Below are 13,693 nucleotides of genomic sequence, written 5' to 3'. Positions count from 1 at the left end.
AGACTACGCTTGCTGGCATACTCCATATTTATTCCCCAAAAGAAACGAGACTTCAGCAGCATCTGTACTGGCTTCTTCTCGCACGCGCCCAGAGGTAGACGAGAGTTTGCCACCAGCTGCAGGAGAAGGTTCTAATCCCTCAGAGACACCTACATTATCCTCACCGCTCAGGGTAAAATATCAGCCACACACTGATATTCCTCCCCGTGCTTTCCTTCAAATGTGTCCTTGCAAGCCTTCCCAGGATGCCTCTTGGCCTCTTTGTATCTTGGAAATGTTTCAGGTGTATTCAGCTGAGCAGAATTACCACATCAAAAGGCTACAAACTGCAGATCACCTTAATTCGACAGCAGCAATATGACGTGCATGGTTTGGTGACTATGATAGGCCTAAACAAACTCCGGCTGAGCCCTGCACATGCATAATCCCGTACCGCCAGGCTCACGCGAAGGAAACCCACACTTGCGTAAACCCATTTTACTTTCATTAAGTATCACTCAAAATGGATGAGGGCTCTCATTTTACTGAGTGCTGCCACAGACTTAAAATGAACGTATCTTTAACACGGGGAAGGACACACATGTGCATAAACACTCGAAACACTCAAGTACTAGCAGTGGTGCCAGTAGAAAGAGAGAGAGAGAGAGAGAAAGATATTCATGAGGCTACGGACTTATAACAGATTAGAAAACACTTCTCTTAATGCTCTGGACAGTTATGAGTTTGGAGAGGATTCTAAGGTATCTGACAGAAAGTTTTTTAAGACGTCAATACCAGGCCATTCTTGCACTTATCGTTCACATATTTTTAAATCACATTTTTGCTTTGATGGCAGCACAGGAAGGAGAACCGTGTATAATGAAATGCCCTCCAATGTTATTTGGGTGGCTCATGCCATTTGAAGGTCAGCTCACACAACAACAACAAGCAAGTTTCCTCGTCTCAACGGGAACAAAATACTCGAAATATCCAAATAGCGGCGGTCTTGCTTCTTGTTCCATCATCTCCTTTCTTCTATTGATTGCCAGCTGTCTTCTGGGTAGTCAGACTTGCTGATGACCTTTAAATTCTGCGTGTGTGCGTGTGTGCGTGTGTGTGTGTGTGTGTTTGTGAGGCTGCGTGTGTGCCAGTGCATGTGTGTGTGTGTGTGCATGTGTGTGTGTGTGTGTGTGTGTGTGTGTGTGTGTCATTACCTCCACTGTCCAGCTGCAGCATGTGCTCTCCTTGTGTTCTGTCATGTTATCATATTTTCTCCTGTTCTCCTCATTGATTACCTGTCATCGGGCTGAAAGGTGGACTTTTGTTTCACCAAGTTGACAAATGGCGTGTGCTCCCTCCCTCCCTGTCTCTGTCTCGCTCTCTGTCTTTCATTTTCTGTCTGTATTTTCTGTGTATTTCTCTTATTTCCAAAGTACAAGTTTCCTCTGTCATGTCAAGCTTTACCGGCTCATCTTTATCCGACCGCAGTTTCACACCTCATCTTTTTGAAATATTCAGTAATTGTTGTTGTTTCTTTGTTTGTTTTCTCGTGCCTCTCTTCAGCTGCAAGGTTGTTCGATGCAGATGCATAACCTGTTAAATACATCTGAATATACGCTTCCTTTTTTTCAGGGCCATATACACATGCAAAATCAAATCAGACCTGTCATATCATATCTGTTATGCATGACTTTGTTTGTTTATGTCTTTGTGCGTCTGTTTGTGCATGCCGCTGTCTGCGCTATGTGCCCGCCCTGCATGTGTGTTTGAAATGTCGGAGGTACGCATGGCTGAGCGCGGGCCAGTTCTCTTGCTGGGATGCTTAACAGCAGAAGAAGAGAAGGTTAAGTGGGAAGGTCAACCCAGTAGAGTGAGGGATATGTCCATCCCGTAAAACCAATGCATTTTACGTCGACACCGTGGCTATTTGTTTTTATTTCTGTGAAAAAGCAGACAGTTTCTGCAGGTAAGCTGGCAGCCTGCCTGGGGCCAACTTGACATATCCTCTGCAGACATTTGAAGGAGAGCAGAGAGACCCGAGGTAAACAAACTGACTGGGCAAATCAGCTTGAGAAGCTGTGTGCTGCTCTGCAGAAGCAAGTTGGTTTATCCTTTCAAATAAGGGGGAAATTCTGTCAAAGCTACAGTAAATATGTATATTAAATAATGGATGTCAGTGGATTTTGGTGTTCCTCTGATTTTACCCGAAGCAATTAGCCAATGAGACAGATGATAAATAGTCTCCTTCACTAGTCAACAACCTGAGTGCCAGTTATTCATGACACCATCTGTTTGCTTTAAAGAAAAACCTTAAAAAACTGTGCCACCTTTTATTCCATTTTATATGTAATATCCCTCTCTCTGTTTATTATATTGTCATCCTCAAATTTAATGGTATGATTTGGACACATGACTGCATCAAAGTTTGAGGGAACTGCGGGCACCCACGTCAGTTCCAGCTCAGTCCTCCTATAATTGACAGACAGATCTAGTGGGTGTTAGCTGTTGGATAACTTGTCAGAAAACAGAGCGGACTGATTACAGCGGTCCACAGGGACGGTTCACCAGCTCGCACGAAGGGTCGGTCAATCTGAGAGTGAGATGAGCTGCTCGCAAAAGTACAGTTTTCCAGAGCCAGAGGTGAAATCTTACGATTGCTTGTTTTGTCTAACTGCAGTAACAGTCCAAAATACTATCACATACCCCCCCCCCCCCCATATTTTCACACAAGTTCACTGAGTTCCTCAAAGTTTCTCTTAAAAACATGGCGAAATGATTAACTGTCAATCAACTAGTTCAATAACCAACAAATGGTTTTAAGTTCTAATAAGTACATCGTACTTAATTCATTTTTCTTTTTATCAGTCCATTATTTTAAAGGTTAAAGGCTATAATTATCTCCCTCATACCTTCTTCTCTACTTTTAATTTTCTCCCTCCTACAGTCTCTCTCCAACTCCCTCCCACATGCTCTGTCACTACCCTCTTCTGTGTTTTTATGACCATCTTCGCTGCTGTTCTCCTCTTCTTCACCTCCTGCATGCTCCGCCTCTAACACCTCTTGTCATTACGGCTAACTCCTGCTATGACAAGCCACAGCTTGATCTATTTCTATCTTCTCCCAGACAAGTGTTATATATTCACCAACTGCTCGTGTGTGCGTGTGTTTGCGCGTGTGTGTGTGTGCGTGTGTGATTGTGTGTGTGTGTGTGTGTGTGTGTGTGTGTGTGTGTGTGATTGTGTGTGTGTGTGAGTGTGTGATTGTGTGTGTGTGTGTGTGTGTGTGTGTGTGTGTGTGTGCGTGTGATTGTGTGTGTGTGTGTGTGTGTGTGTGTGTGTGTGTGTGTGATTGTGTGTTTGAATATGTTAGTTGAAATTTGATCATCAGCATTAAAATTCACATTGCTGGCATTCACATTGACAGGGGTGATGATGTGGTGGAAATGGTGAGTTGACAGCAGACTGGTCCTTGACATGAAGTCGACAGTGATGAGTTTAATAAACTGAGTCTAGTAAATTGAACATCGACATGGAGACAGCCAACATCATAAATAAACCAAATTGAAATCATACTGCACTAACTTAATAACTTTGGTCTGATTTATAGTATCTTCCCTTCCCATCAATAAGTTCTGATTATTAGAACTAATCTAAAGTATAGAAGCAAAAGCAACTAAGTACTGTGTGACAAAAAGTGAAAACACTGGAACAGAGCTCTTATCACATCCTATTCTCTTCCAGTGTTCTCAACACATTAGTCGCTGACATTGCTCACTGATCTCCATAAAACTGGCAGCCTTTTGAGGTCAACAACTCTGGTGTATGTTTGTGTGTGTGGAAGCCATCACACATTTATGTCTTTACTGTTCTCTATATGTGGGGTCATCAAAAACTTCACGGTAATCTCCCCAGAGACCTTTATGTATTTAGTGTCTGGGTGTGTGTGCGTGTGTGTGTGTGTGTGTGTGTGTGTGTGTGTGTGTGTGTGTGTGTGTGTTTGTGTGTGTGTGTGTGTGAGTGTGTGTGTGTGTGTGTGTGCGTGTGTGTGTTGATGAAGGACCCCTGTCTGTGCTGGCCAAAGGATTGTGTGGTTTTCTTTTTGACCTCCCTTGTACCCTTCCCTCAGGGGCAAGTGATCCAATCAGAGGATAAGCCTATTTCCAGACCCTCCCCCTGGGAGCGAGAAAGATCCAATCAGATAAGGGTTCATCTCAGATCAGAATCAACAGGGGAGGTGGATGAGGGACCACACAGACACACAGCCATTAAAAGTGAGAGCAAAGAAACAGACAAACACACAAAACATATAGACATGTTGACACAAATAGCGTAAAGAGAAGCCTTAATGGATTTTACTTGAGTAATCCACTTTCCCTTCTCTCAACACGCTCAGCATGTGGAGGCTGGGTGTTTGAGACTGCAGGGGAGCCCCTCTGTGATAATTCAGGGCAACTGCTTCTGCAAGTGGGATAGCAAACCCATTCAAATGACAGAAATAAGAAAACACTCAGCCTGATGAAAACAAACAAAAAATCAGAATGCAGCCTTCTCGGCTGGAACATACAAACAGAGGAGAGGCTGAATGCTGCGGGGATGATACTTATACCCAGACGTTGTAACGTTTATTTGCCTTTTCTTTAAAAGTCTATCCCAAATTTCCCTTTGTCTTTTTATGATTAGCATTTCCTCCTTTACCTAAACATCTCCCATTGTGTTCCTCTTGCATCCAGCAGGTTGTACACACAGCGTGTGTGTGCATGTGTGTGTGTGTGTGTGTGTGTGTGTGTGTGTGTGTGAGTGAGTGGGCCGTGGACCTGTCTGTGTCTTTGTGAGCCTCGTGGTGCAACTGTCGCCAATATCACTTTCATCTGGGCGTGCTACTCTTCCCTCTATCTAGCGCTTTGAAGATGCACCAGAGACTTTAATTCCTTTTTTCCCTCACAGTGTCAGCCAAATTTGTACACAAGCGCACAAACACACCCAAACGTTCGGCGCCGAAAAGCTTCAATTTTCATCCATCTTCTCCACCCCCCCAAAAGGAGCAGTTGTGATCTATGAAGCATCTCCTTCTGTTTAATTGTTTCGTTGGCCAGAGGAGGTGGTGATTATGCATGCTACAACATGCCTAAGTGATTGTCTTTGTGCACATCAATATTTGTGTGGGTGAAAATATGTGTGTGTGTGTGTGTGTGTGTGTGTGTGTGTGTGTGTGTGTGTGTGTGTGTGTGTGTGTGTGAGAAAGAGAGAGGGAGAGAGAGAGAAAGAGTTGTTGCTGTTGGGGGCTTTTACTTCTCTGTCCACACTGTGTCTGCTTCCTGTCAAACAACTGCACATCCCCCAGATGTTTTTGGATCTACAGGCTCATTTTATAAGACTGTGGCTGCTCGCCATTTAGTGTTAATGTGTAATTGCATGCCTGTGTGTGTGTGTGTGTGTGTGTGTGTTTTACATTGCTAAGGGCAACACATGTCCTTTATCACTGTCAAAATGCCAAATAAGTTATCAACACCACCACGCCTGCTGCTGTGACATCTATGCCCACACGCACACGCACACACAAAACAAGTGAGCAGGCCGACACTATTGCTCAGACCAGGGGCGTGCAGAGGATCTTAGAGGGGCAGGGGCCCAAATTCATATCGTATCAGGCAATTTTTGTGTAAGTAAATAAATATTCTCTTTTTCTGGATGCTTTTGGAACAATGTTAAATAGGTATTTACATTTACATGATCTTAAAATTAAAACAATGAGAATTATAATAATAAATTGTACAATTTGTTCTTATTTAAGTCATCCCATTAAACATTCTCAGTCATTTGTTTGTCTTAAATAAACACCTTTTTTGATACCCCTATAACAGTGTCACAAAGCAGTCATTCTTTTTCACGGTGCTTGCTGCAACGGCGGGGAATCAGGAGATGGAGACAGTTGAGAGCATCGCACAGGAGCAACAATCTCCCGAAATGATGTTTGGATTTTTTTATTTTTCTTTATATTTATTGGCAGCAGGGGCAGACTGTGTGCAAACAAGAATTTATTTATTTATTTGAAAATGCAGGTACGCACACACTCGCACGCACGCACGCACACGCACGCACACACACACACACACACACACACAGACGCCCCAGAAAAAAGGCATGTTCTCTCTAGGAGGCAAAACGACAGGTGCTCGAGCCCCTGGAGGTCTTTCTCTCTATATATATATGCGCTGTATATACATGTGCCAAACCCAGATACACAAAACTAACCGGAATAACATTGTTCATTGTATTAATGCAAAACAGAATCTGGCATTTGAACAAAATGGTCAATATGTGTGTGTGTATGTGTTTGTATTCTTTTTTTTCTCGCCTCTCTGTTTTTTTTTCTCTCTCTCTCTGTCTTTACTGTAAGCATTAATGCTCTTTGCATTTCTTTATCATGAGTTAAAACTGTTCTCCGGTAGATACAGTATGTAGATTTTCACCTCTGTGACACACAAACACTCACTCAGCTGTATTGACTGGTGTCTTACTTAGAAAGCCCGAGGCAGTTGAGTGGGTTGGATTCCATTCTCTGGTCATTTATGATGGCTACTTTGGACAGTGATACAATGAATTCATTCGTAGTAGCAAATGAAAGGGAATTGTCCTGAGATTAGAACGATTTAAAACAAAACCAAAAATATTTATAAAAAGTAAAATGAAAAACATGAAAATCCCCTCTCAGGCATACAAAACAATATGGGTTCCAGTTCTAGTTCTTTTGTTAAGACACATCTTTGTGTTCCTTATACACTAACCAGAACAGAGCCGAGGATTTCTGTTCAAAACTTCTAATACACAACTTACTTAATACTTCACTAGCAATGATGGAGCAGCCAAAGCACAGGATGACACCAGGACATTCGGGAAACTAGAGCGGAGGAGAGTTTGTCTTTGTGTGAGTCTCAACATCTATCATATAACATCGTCCTTGACAAACTCTGTTGTTAGTTTTACTCATCTTTGGCTCTTCCTTTTCACATATATTTAACAGTAAAATGCATTCATGCAGCTACATATTTTAGTATCCTTTCTAAGCACACACACACGCACGCATAGAAGACACAAGCACACAGCCTGGAAACATCTGTAATGGAGGGGTCTTCACCTCTTCACTTACACACATTCTCTCCTCTTTCTTGGCAAACCTCCACATACCGCACACGCGCACGCACACACACACACACACACACACACACATACACACGCACACACACACACACACACACACACACACACACACACAGAGAGAAAGAGAAAAAGAGAAGTCTTACTCTGACAAGCAGTGAAGCTATTAGGGAGTATTTTGTTCATAAATCCCACTGGTCCCAGTTGTATGGCCATTAAAGTGAAATAAATTTAATAATGAAAGTAAGGTTACAATGGATTTTAAATAATGTAAAAGGTGTTATACTGTAATGCATGCAATGTGTTATACCGTAATGGAGGTGTCTCCTCAGGGTCCTTAAGGGAGATAACCATAGTGTTGCTTAGCCATAAATGTTTTTTGTTATTTCCTTAACAACAATGTGTCCAACTTCAACCTCGCCATAGTTAACATAGTTAAAGAAAATACCTAAATATGGGACACTGAACATTACATAACATTATGTAAACCTATTCCACAGTTTGGCAGAATCCTTCTAGGCAGGCCAGTTGGTGCATGTGTGCCTTTGGTGGTTTATTCATCAAACCACTGCAGTGTAATTCAACTCTAATAAAAAAGAAACTGGAGTCTCCATCTGTAGCTCCTTGTGCATAACTGCTAAACCACAAATTTACATGAAATTACAAAGAAGTATGTCACACAATGCAATAAAGGCAATTTTTGCTTTTCGTGCTTCCCCACACACGAACGCGCACACACACACACACACACACACACACACACACAGACACACACACACACACACACACACACACACACACACACACACAGCCACACACACAGACACACACACACACCCACACAGACACACACACACACACACACACACAGCCACACACACAGACACACACACACACACACACACACATACACACACACACACAGACACACACACACACACACAGACACACACACACACACCTCTTGGTCAAGAGGAGGTTCATAAAGCCTGGGTGGACAACATACCTTTCAAATAAAGATTCGCCGAGATCCAATAGGTTAACAAAAATGTAAATCAAATCAATATTCAGTGTGACCGGCCCTTGCCCAGGTCACTGCAGTTACTTCTGAACACCATAGTTTTTCAAGGTACTTGACAGGTAGGTTGTTCAAAGCATTTTAAGAAGTTGCCAGTTTTTTTTCCTAGCCTTCTGTGGATTTAGTCTTTTTCAGTGTCTTCGTGCAATCCTAGACTGCAGCTACACAATGATGATATCAGGAATCTGTGGAGGCCAGAATGTCTGTTGTCAGAAGATAAGTCTGTATAGTTGGGGTAGTTGTCGTTGCTGCAGAATGAATTTGGGACCGTGATTGGTACCTGATACTATTGCGTGATGGATAAGGAATAATCTAAACAGCAATGTCTGCAGGCCAGATCTTATTTACAAGAGGCTCATCTTACACATTGTGCATCAGCATAGGTTCAAAGCCAGAAAATGTTGTGATACATATATGACTTTCCTCCTTCATCTATGATGCCCTTTAAGAGAACACGACTAATTAAATTGTTGATTTGTTAAGAAGACACTGAAATGAACTCTGGTTATGAGTTAATAATCTGCTCGCCGTTCTGGCTTTGAGAATTAGTTCTTCTGCCTCCTAAATGTATGTGTCTGATGTGATTACACTAATGAATTAGAATGCACTTTGTTATTGTAATGATGCAAAATCACTGTAACACTGATCTGAATGTTCAGCAGGCAACTGAGCTGTGAAGATTTAGATCCTGCAAACTGAAACACTCGCACACCTTTTCCATTATCAACCCCCTGTCTGTGCATGTAAGTGCAGGGAGGGTGTGCGAGTGTCTCAGTTTGCAGGGGGGGGGGGGGGGGGGAATCTCTGTGTTCCACACATGTATAATTATCAAGCATGGTGGATCCTGCTCTCTGTGATCATAGTGGTGATTCATTTATATACCTCCTCAGTGTCTTCGTTGCACGGATTTGAATGCAAAGTTAAACTATAACAAGTGTGGCTCCGTAAGGGTTTTTTTTTCATTTCCATGAATGGAAACTGGTCTCGCTGATTGTAAAACAAAAATTACTAATTAGTTGTGGTGTGTAATGCAAATGAGGCAGATTCACGATAATGGCAAAAACAGCTGATAGCCGGAGTGCAGCCGCGATTTAAATATTTAGGTCAGATCAGGGCTCATTAGTGGTTCACACCAAGTGTCTGACTCCGTGGGGAACAGTAATACTAGGGTTCATGTTTATGGATGAGGTTTGCCGCATGTATGTTCCATGGAGCCGCAGCATGGCATGGGCTGGTGTCCAGCTGCTCACATAAATGTGACATTGGTAAATTAATGACGAAGCAATACAGCCGGGGTGGTGGTAAATAAATTAGGCCTTACGAGCAAGCCTCCGCGGGGATTTCAGACTTCAGAAGGAAGGGAAGAAGAAAGAGACCGAGGCAGGGCGGAGTGAAAGCAATTCAGGAGGAGTGGAATACACTGAGGTAGACGAGCAGAAACAATTTTGAGGTGTTTTTATTCTTTCTTCCCCTCTCTGCCTCTACATGTCCCTGTTTCTTTTTTCCTCTTCATTCCTAGCCTTTCTTGTTCTCCCCCCGTCTCCGTCATACTTGTCAGCCCCCTCGCCGCATAAATTCGTTCACGTCTGCCCCTGTCGTCACTCAGACTGTGAAAATGGGGCGGGAGACGAAACAGGAGAGAGAGAACAAGAAATGGAGATGGAAGATGATGCCTCTCAGAATGAAGATAGGATTTCAATAAGATGGGAAACGATTTCAGTAATAGAATTTGACCTTATGTGTCTTCCTCCCTGCCTCTCTCTCTCTCAGTGAGGCTTGCTGTCATGTTGTTTTCACTGGGATGGGTTAAACTCAGGGCTAATCCGTCTTGCTCCTCTGAGGACACACGCACACAACATAATCTGACATCATGTAGTCTCTTGAGCACTTGGAAATTCAGATGAAGATGCCCACAGCTCAGGAAGTCAGTTCTCTCATGTGAGCGTCGGTGCTGACTGTCTGCCAAAGGAATAGAAAAATCACGGTTGGGTTGCGCTCGCACGGGCAAGGTGACTTCCACCTTTGAAAACTCCTTGATGCACACACACACACACACACACACACACGCACACGCACACTGCACTGTCTTCTGGGCACTTCCAGGATGGTCAGTGTGTTTGAAAAGTGGTTTGACTCATGCGGTGAGACTGCTTTTCATTTACAGTTGCTGCTCTCCATATCACTGCATGACAGACTTCCTCTTCTTTTCACTTATTTTTCAACTTTTCTCCTCTCTTGACCTTCATGTACCCACTGGCCACGAGTCTCACGCGGCATTCTCATCCCTTTTTGCCTCTGATCAGTTACAGTTCTCAAAATCCCCTTTAAATTGCTACCATGGAGATTGGGATCATGCAATCACACAGCCGATATAAGACTTTTATGCATTTTTGTGCCATTGTCTTTATCCTTTAGGGGAATTAACCATTTTAATGGCAGTAATCCACTCCCTAAATTCAAATGTTCCACTAAAACGAGTCTCAGAGACACCATTTTTGACTGTTGCTGTTGGTATAGTCGCTGTGCCAACCCATACCTTGTAAGAGGTTGCACACTGGTCTAGCTGCTGGTAAGTTACCGATGATCCCATTGTAATGCGTAGCTCAGTGTGTTAGCATGAGTTAAATAAGAGCACATGGTGACTTTGGCACACAAACTAGCTAACAATTGGACATTTCAGGTCGGACGTCATCCACAGCCGTTCATAAAATAACCACACTGATTTCAGACAGGAGAGAACAAAATGCGTTATTGCTCTGCACAACAAGAGGAGAATGATGTGCTAGATTATTCTAGTTTGCTCTTAGACCCCTGGGGATGTCATCATGACTGATGGGGGGCGAGGCTCAGCGTTCTACAGGAAACCCCCCCCCCCCCCCCCCCCCCCCCCCCCCCCCCCCCCCCCCCCCCCCCAGTCTAGACGCTGGTGATGGTTGATGGGATGTAGAGAATGTTGATCGGAATGGGATGAAGTGTGGAATGGATAGGGAGACTGGAGGTGATTGGGGAGGAGGAGGGTCGCAGCGAATCACTGAAACGACAGCTGACGGCGCGAGAGAGAGAGAGCAGGACAGATTTAAAGTTTGACAGCAAAGACATGATTGGCTGATTGAGGTCATCGCAGAATATGATTGGATTACAGAAAACATGCACAGTCAGCCGTTTGGAGAAGGCGAGGCGGCTGACAGAGAATTGAGAATGAATGGGTCATAAAGTCTCCCTGATTGAACTTATGCTTCATTTGTCCCAACCACACTCTATATTGTATCTTATATATGCTCATATACTCACACTCATACTCATATATACATTTTATATGGTTTCACTGATATGAACTATGGTTTGTTTGTGTGAGTTCAGTTCACTTCATTATTGATGTTGAGTGCAGATCAGTACGGGTGAGCCTTGGCATGTTTTTTTTTCATATATATATTTTTATATGTGATTTTATTTCACAATCAGCCTGAAGTGTGTTGTTTTTTCTGGTAAGGCGAGCAATGAACCATACAGCGGATGATGATTATTCCTCCCTCCAAGTGGTCTTTCTTTACCCCCTGGCCAATCCCTGCAGAATCCATATATATAGTAAGTTACTGACTCCATAAACATTTATTTGAGCTAAATGTAATGGCATTTTAGATCTTTCAAGTTTCCGTACAGCAACAAAAGCAAACAAAAAAAGAAAAAAAACATGTACCCGAGCATACAGCTCTTGAACAGTAAATCTGAGGGGGGAAACCACACAAACTCACATATCCTGACATTGAATATTGATCACATTTCTGTTAGGTAGGTGGCAGGAGATGCAATCTATTATACTCAGGACTGCGTTGAAAATGTAATGTTACCCAACTTATAGCTATAGTCTCATAGCTGAATTTCCATCATTTGGATTGCATTATCGTTGAAGGACATAAAAGAGCCGTTTTTACAAGGACAAAATGAAGAGGCACTTGGAAAGAATTTGTCATCACATTACACTGGTGGGAAATACTACAATATAGGGGTAAAAGGACATTTTAGAGGACTGGTGTTATTGGCATTATATGCTATTTGGTGGTGGTCAGTCTTACGCAGATGTTTTCCCAGTCAAATATGAAACCTCTCAGCGGGGACGTTTTAGAACACACCCACACCAAGAACGTGAGGCTGTTAAAGCATAGCACATGGGGCATTTTTAGATAATTGTGCCAGTTTACCACCATCAGACCATCATCCATGTGGTCCTCTTTCATCCTCTCATCCCACTTGTCCATTGACTCCCAAAGCAGGAGCCAAAAATTTTCCCTCTAACTGGAGCAGAAAATTCTGACTGTCTGCCTTATAGCCCCCTTATTCCCCCATCCCTCGCACTCTCAAACCTGCACACACTCATCTTTTGCCCTTGCCCTTTAGAGCTGAAAATAGTGTGTGTGTGTGTGTGTGTGTGTGTGTGTGTGTGTGTGTGTGTGTGTGTGTGTACGTGTATGTGTCTTTGTGCATGAATGTCATACAGTTTGCATGCTTAATGCTGTTGTGCTTATGGGTGTGTGTGCGTGTGCGTGCGTGTGTGTTTGTGTGTGTGAGAGAGCGAGAGGAAGGGAAATGAGGACATATGGCTGTGAATTCCCTGAGATCCCACCTAAAACACTACAGCATGCAAAGCATAAATCACCCAGATTGCTGAAACACACAGAAAAACTCTGTGACACACACGAGCCAGCGAGTATTTTCTTGCAAGCTGTCTTCGGTCAGTGTGATGATCGTACACTTTCATTTGAATTCAGGTGCCTGCACACACTTGTAGGTGCATTATGTAATGCATGTGTGTGTGTGCGCCTCCCGCGTGCATGGTTTGCATACCTGTGTACCATGATGGAACTGCCCTACAAATCCTGGCCTCTAGCTCTGGTCCACCCAACCCCCTCTCACTCCCTCTGTCTCTCTTTCAAGTTCAGCACAGGTTCTCTAATGCTATCACACTAACCATATGGTGGGGGCATCAGTTAAATTGCTGCTGTTTCACTGCTGCCTGGCTTGCGTACAGATCAAACACGCGCACACCGTACAGTCACACATGCACATACTCTAACTGGCCTGTGAACGTGTGCAAACAAAGCCATATGGCTCCGTCTCCTTCTCCATTCGCTGTATGTAAGAGGAACCAGCTACACCTGTCTTTGCAGTGAACGGAGGAAGAGGGACAAAGTGAAGTGGTGCACACAGGACTTCCAATTTGGTCCGTAATCGGCCTCTCCACGGTGTTGTGTGAGCGCGGGACAATGGTCTAGCTCCACCTTGTATCGTTCTGCCGTGGTAGAAAAAAGTTTCAAAATGGTAACAGAGGAGGAGGAGAATGCTGTGTGAGATATGTGGCCAGGGGCAGGCTTACTCCTGCATCTGGTGAGCCAGACCAAGTCCGCTGCCCCACTGTCGAAAGCCAATGCTCTCCACCGCCAGCTACGCAGAGGAGAGAGAAGAGTGTGGGAGAGGAAATTATAAA

The 13,693-nt window shown here is 43.6% G+C and overlaps 1 long non-coding RNA gene across 1 annotated transcript; it reads left to right on the top strand.

The window, feature by feature from the left end:
• The first annotated feature begins 3,271 nt into the window (after window positions 1-3,271).
• LOC118313213 lies at window positions 3,272-7,152 on the top strand. The gene is made up of 3 exons (XR_004794415.2): window positions 3,272-5,637; window positions 5,840-6,037; window positions 6,828-7,152. It is a non-coding gene; the product is annotated as an uncharacterized LOC118313213 (long non-coding RNA).
• Window positions 7,153-13,693: the final 6,541 nt, after the last annotated feature.

This window comes from Scophthalmus maximus, chromosome 8, assembly GCF_022379125.1.
Source record: "Scophthalmus maximus strain ysfricsl-2021 chromosome 8, ASM2237912v1, whole genome shotgun sequence".
NCBI classification, from domain to species: Eukaryota; Metazoa; Chordata; class Actinopteri; order Pleuronectiformes; family Scophthalmidae; genus Scophthalmus; species Scophthalmus maximus.
This window is presented reverse-complemented; position numbering and strand designations above follow the sequence as displayed.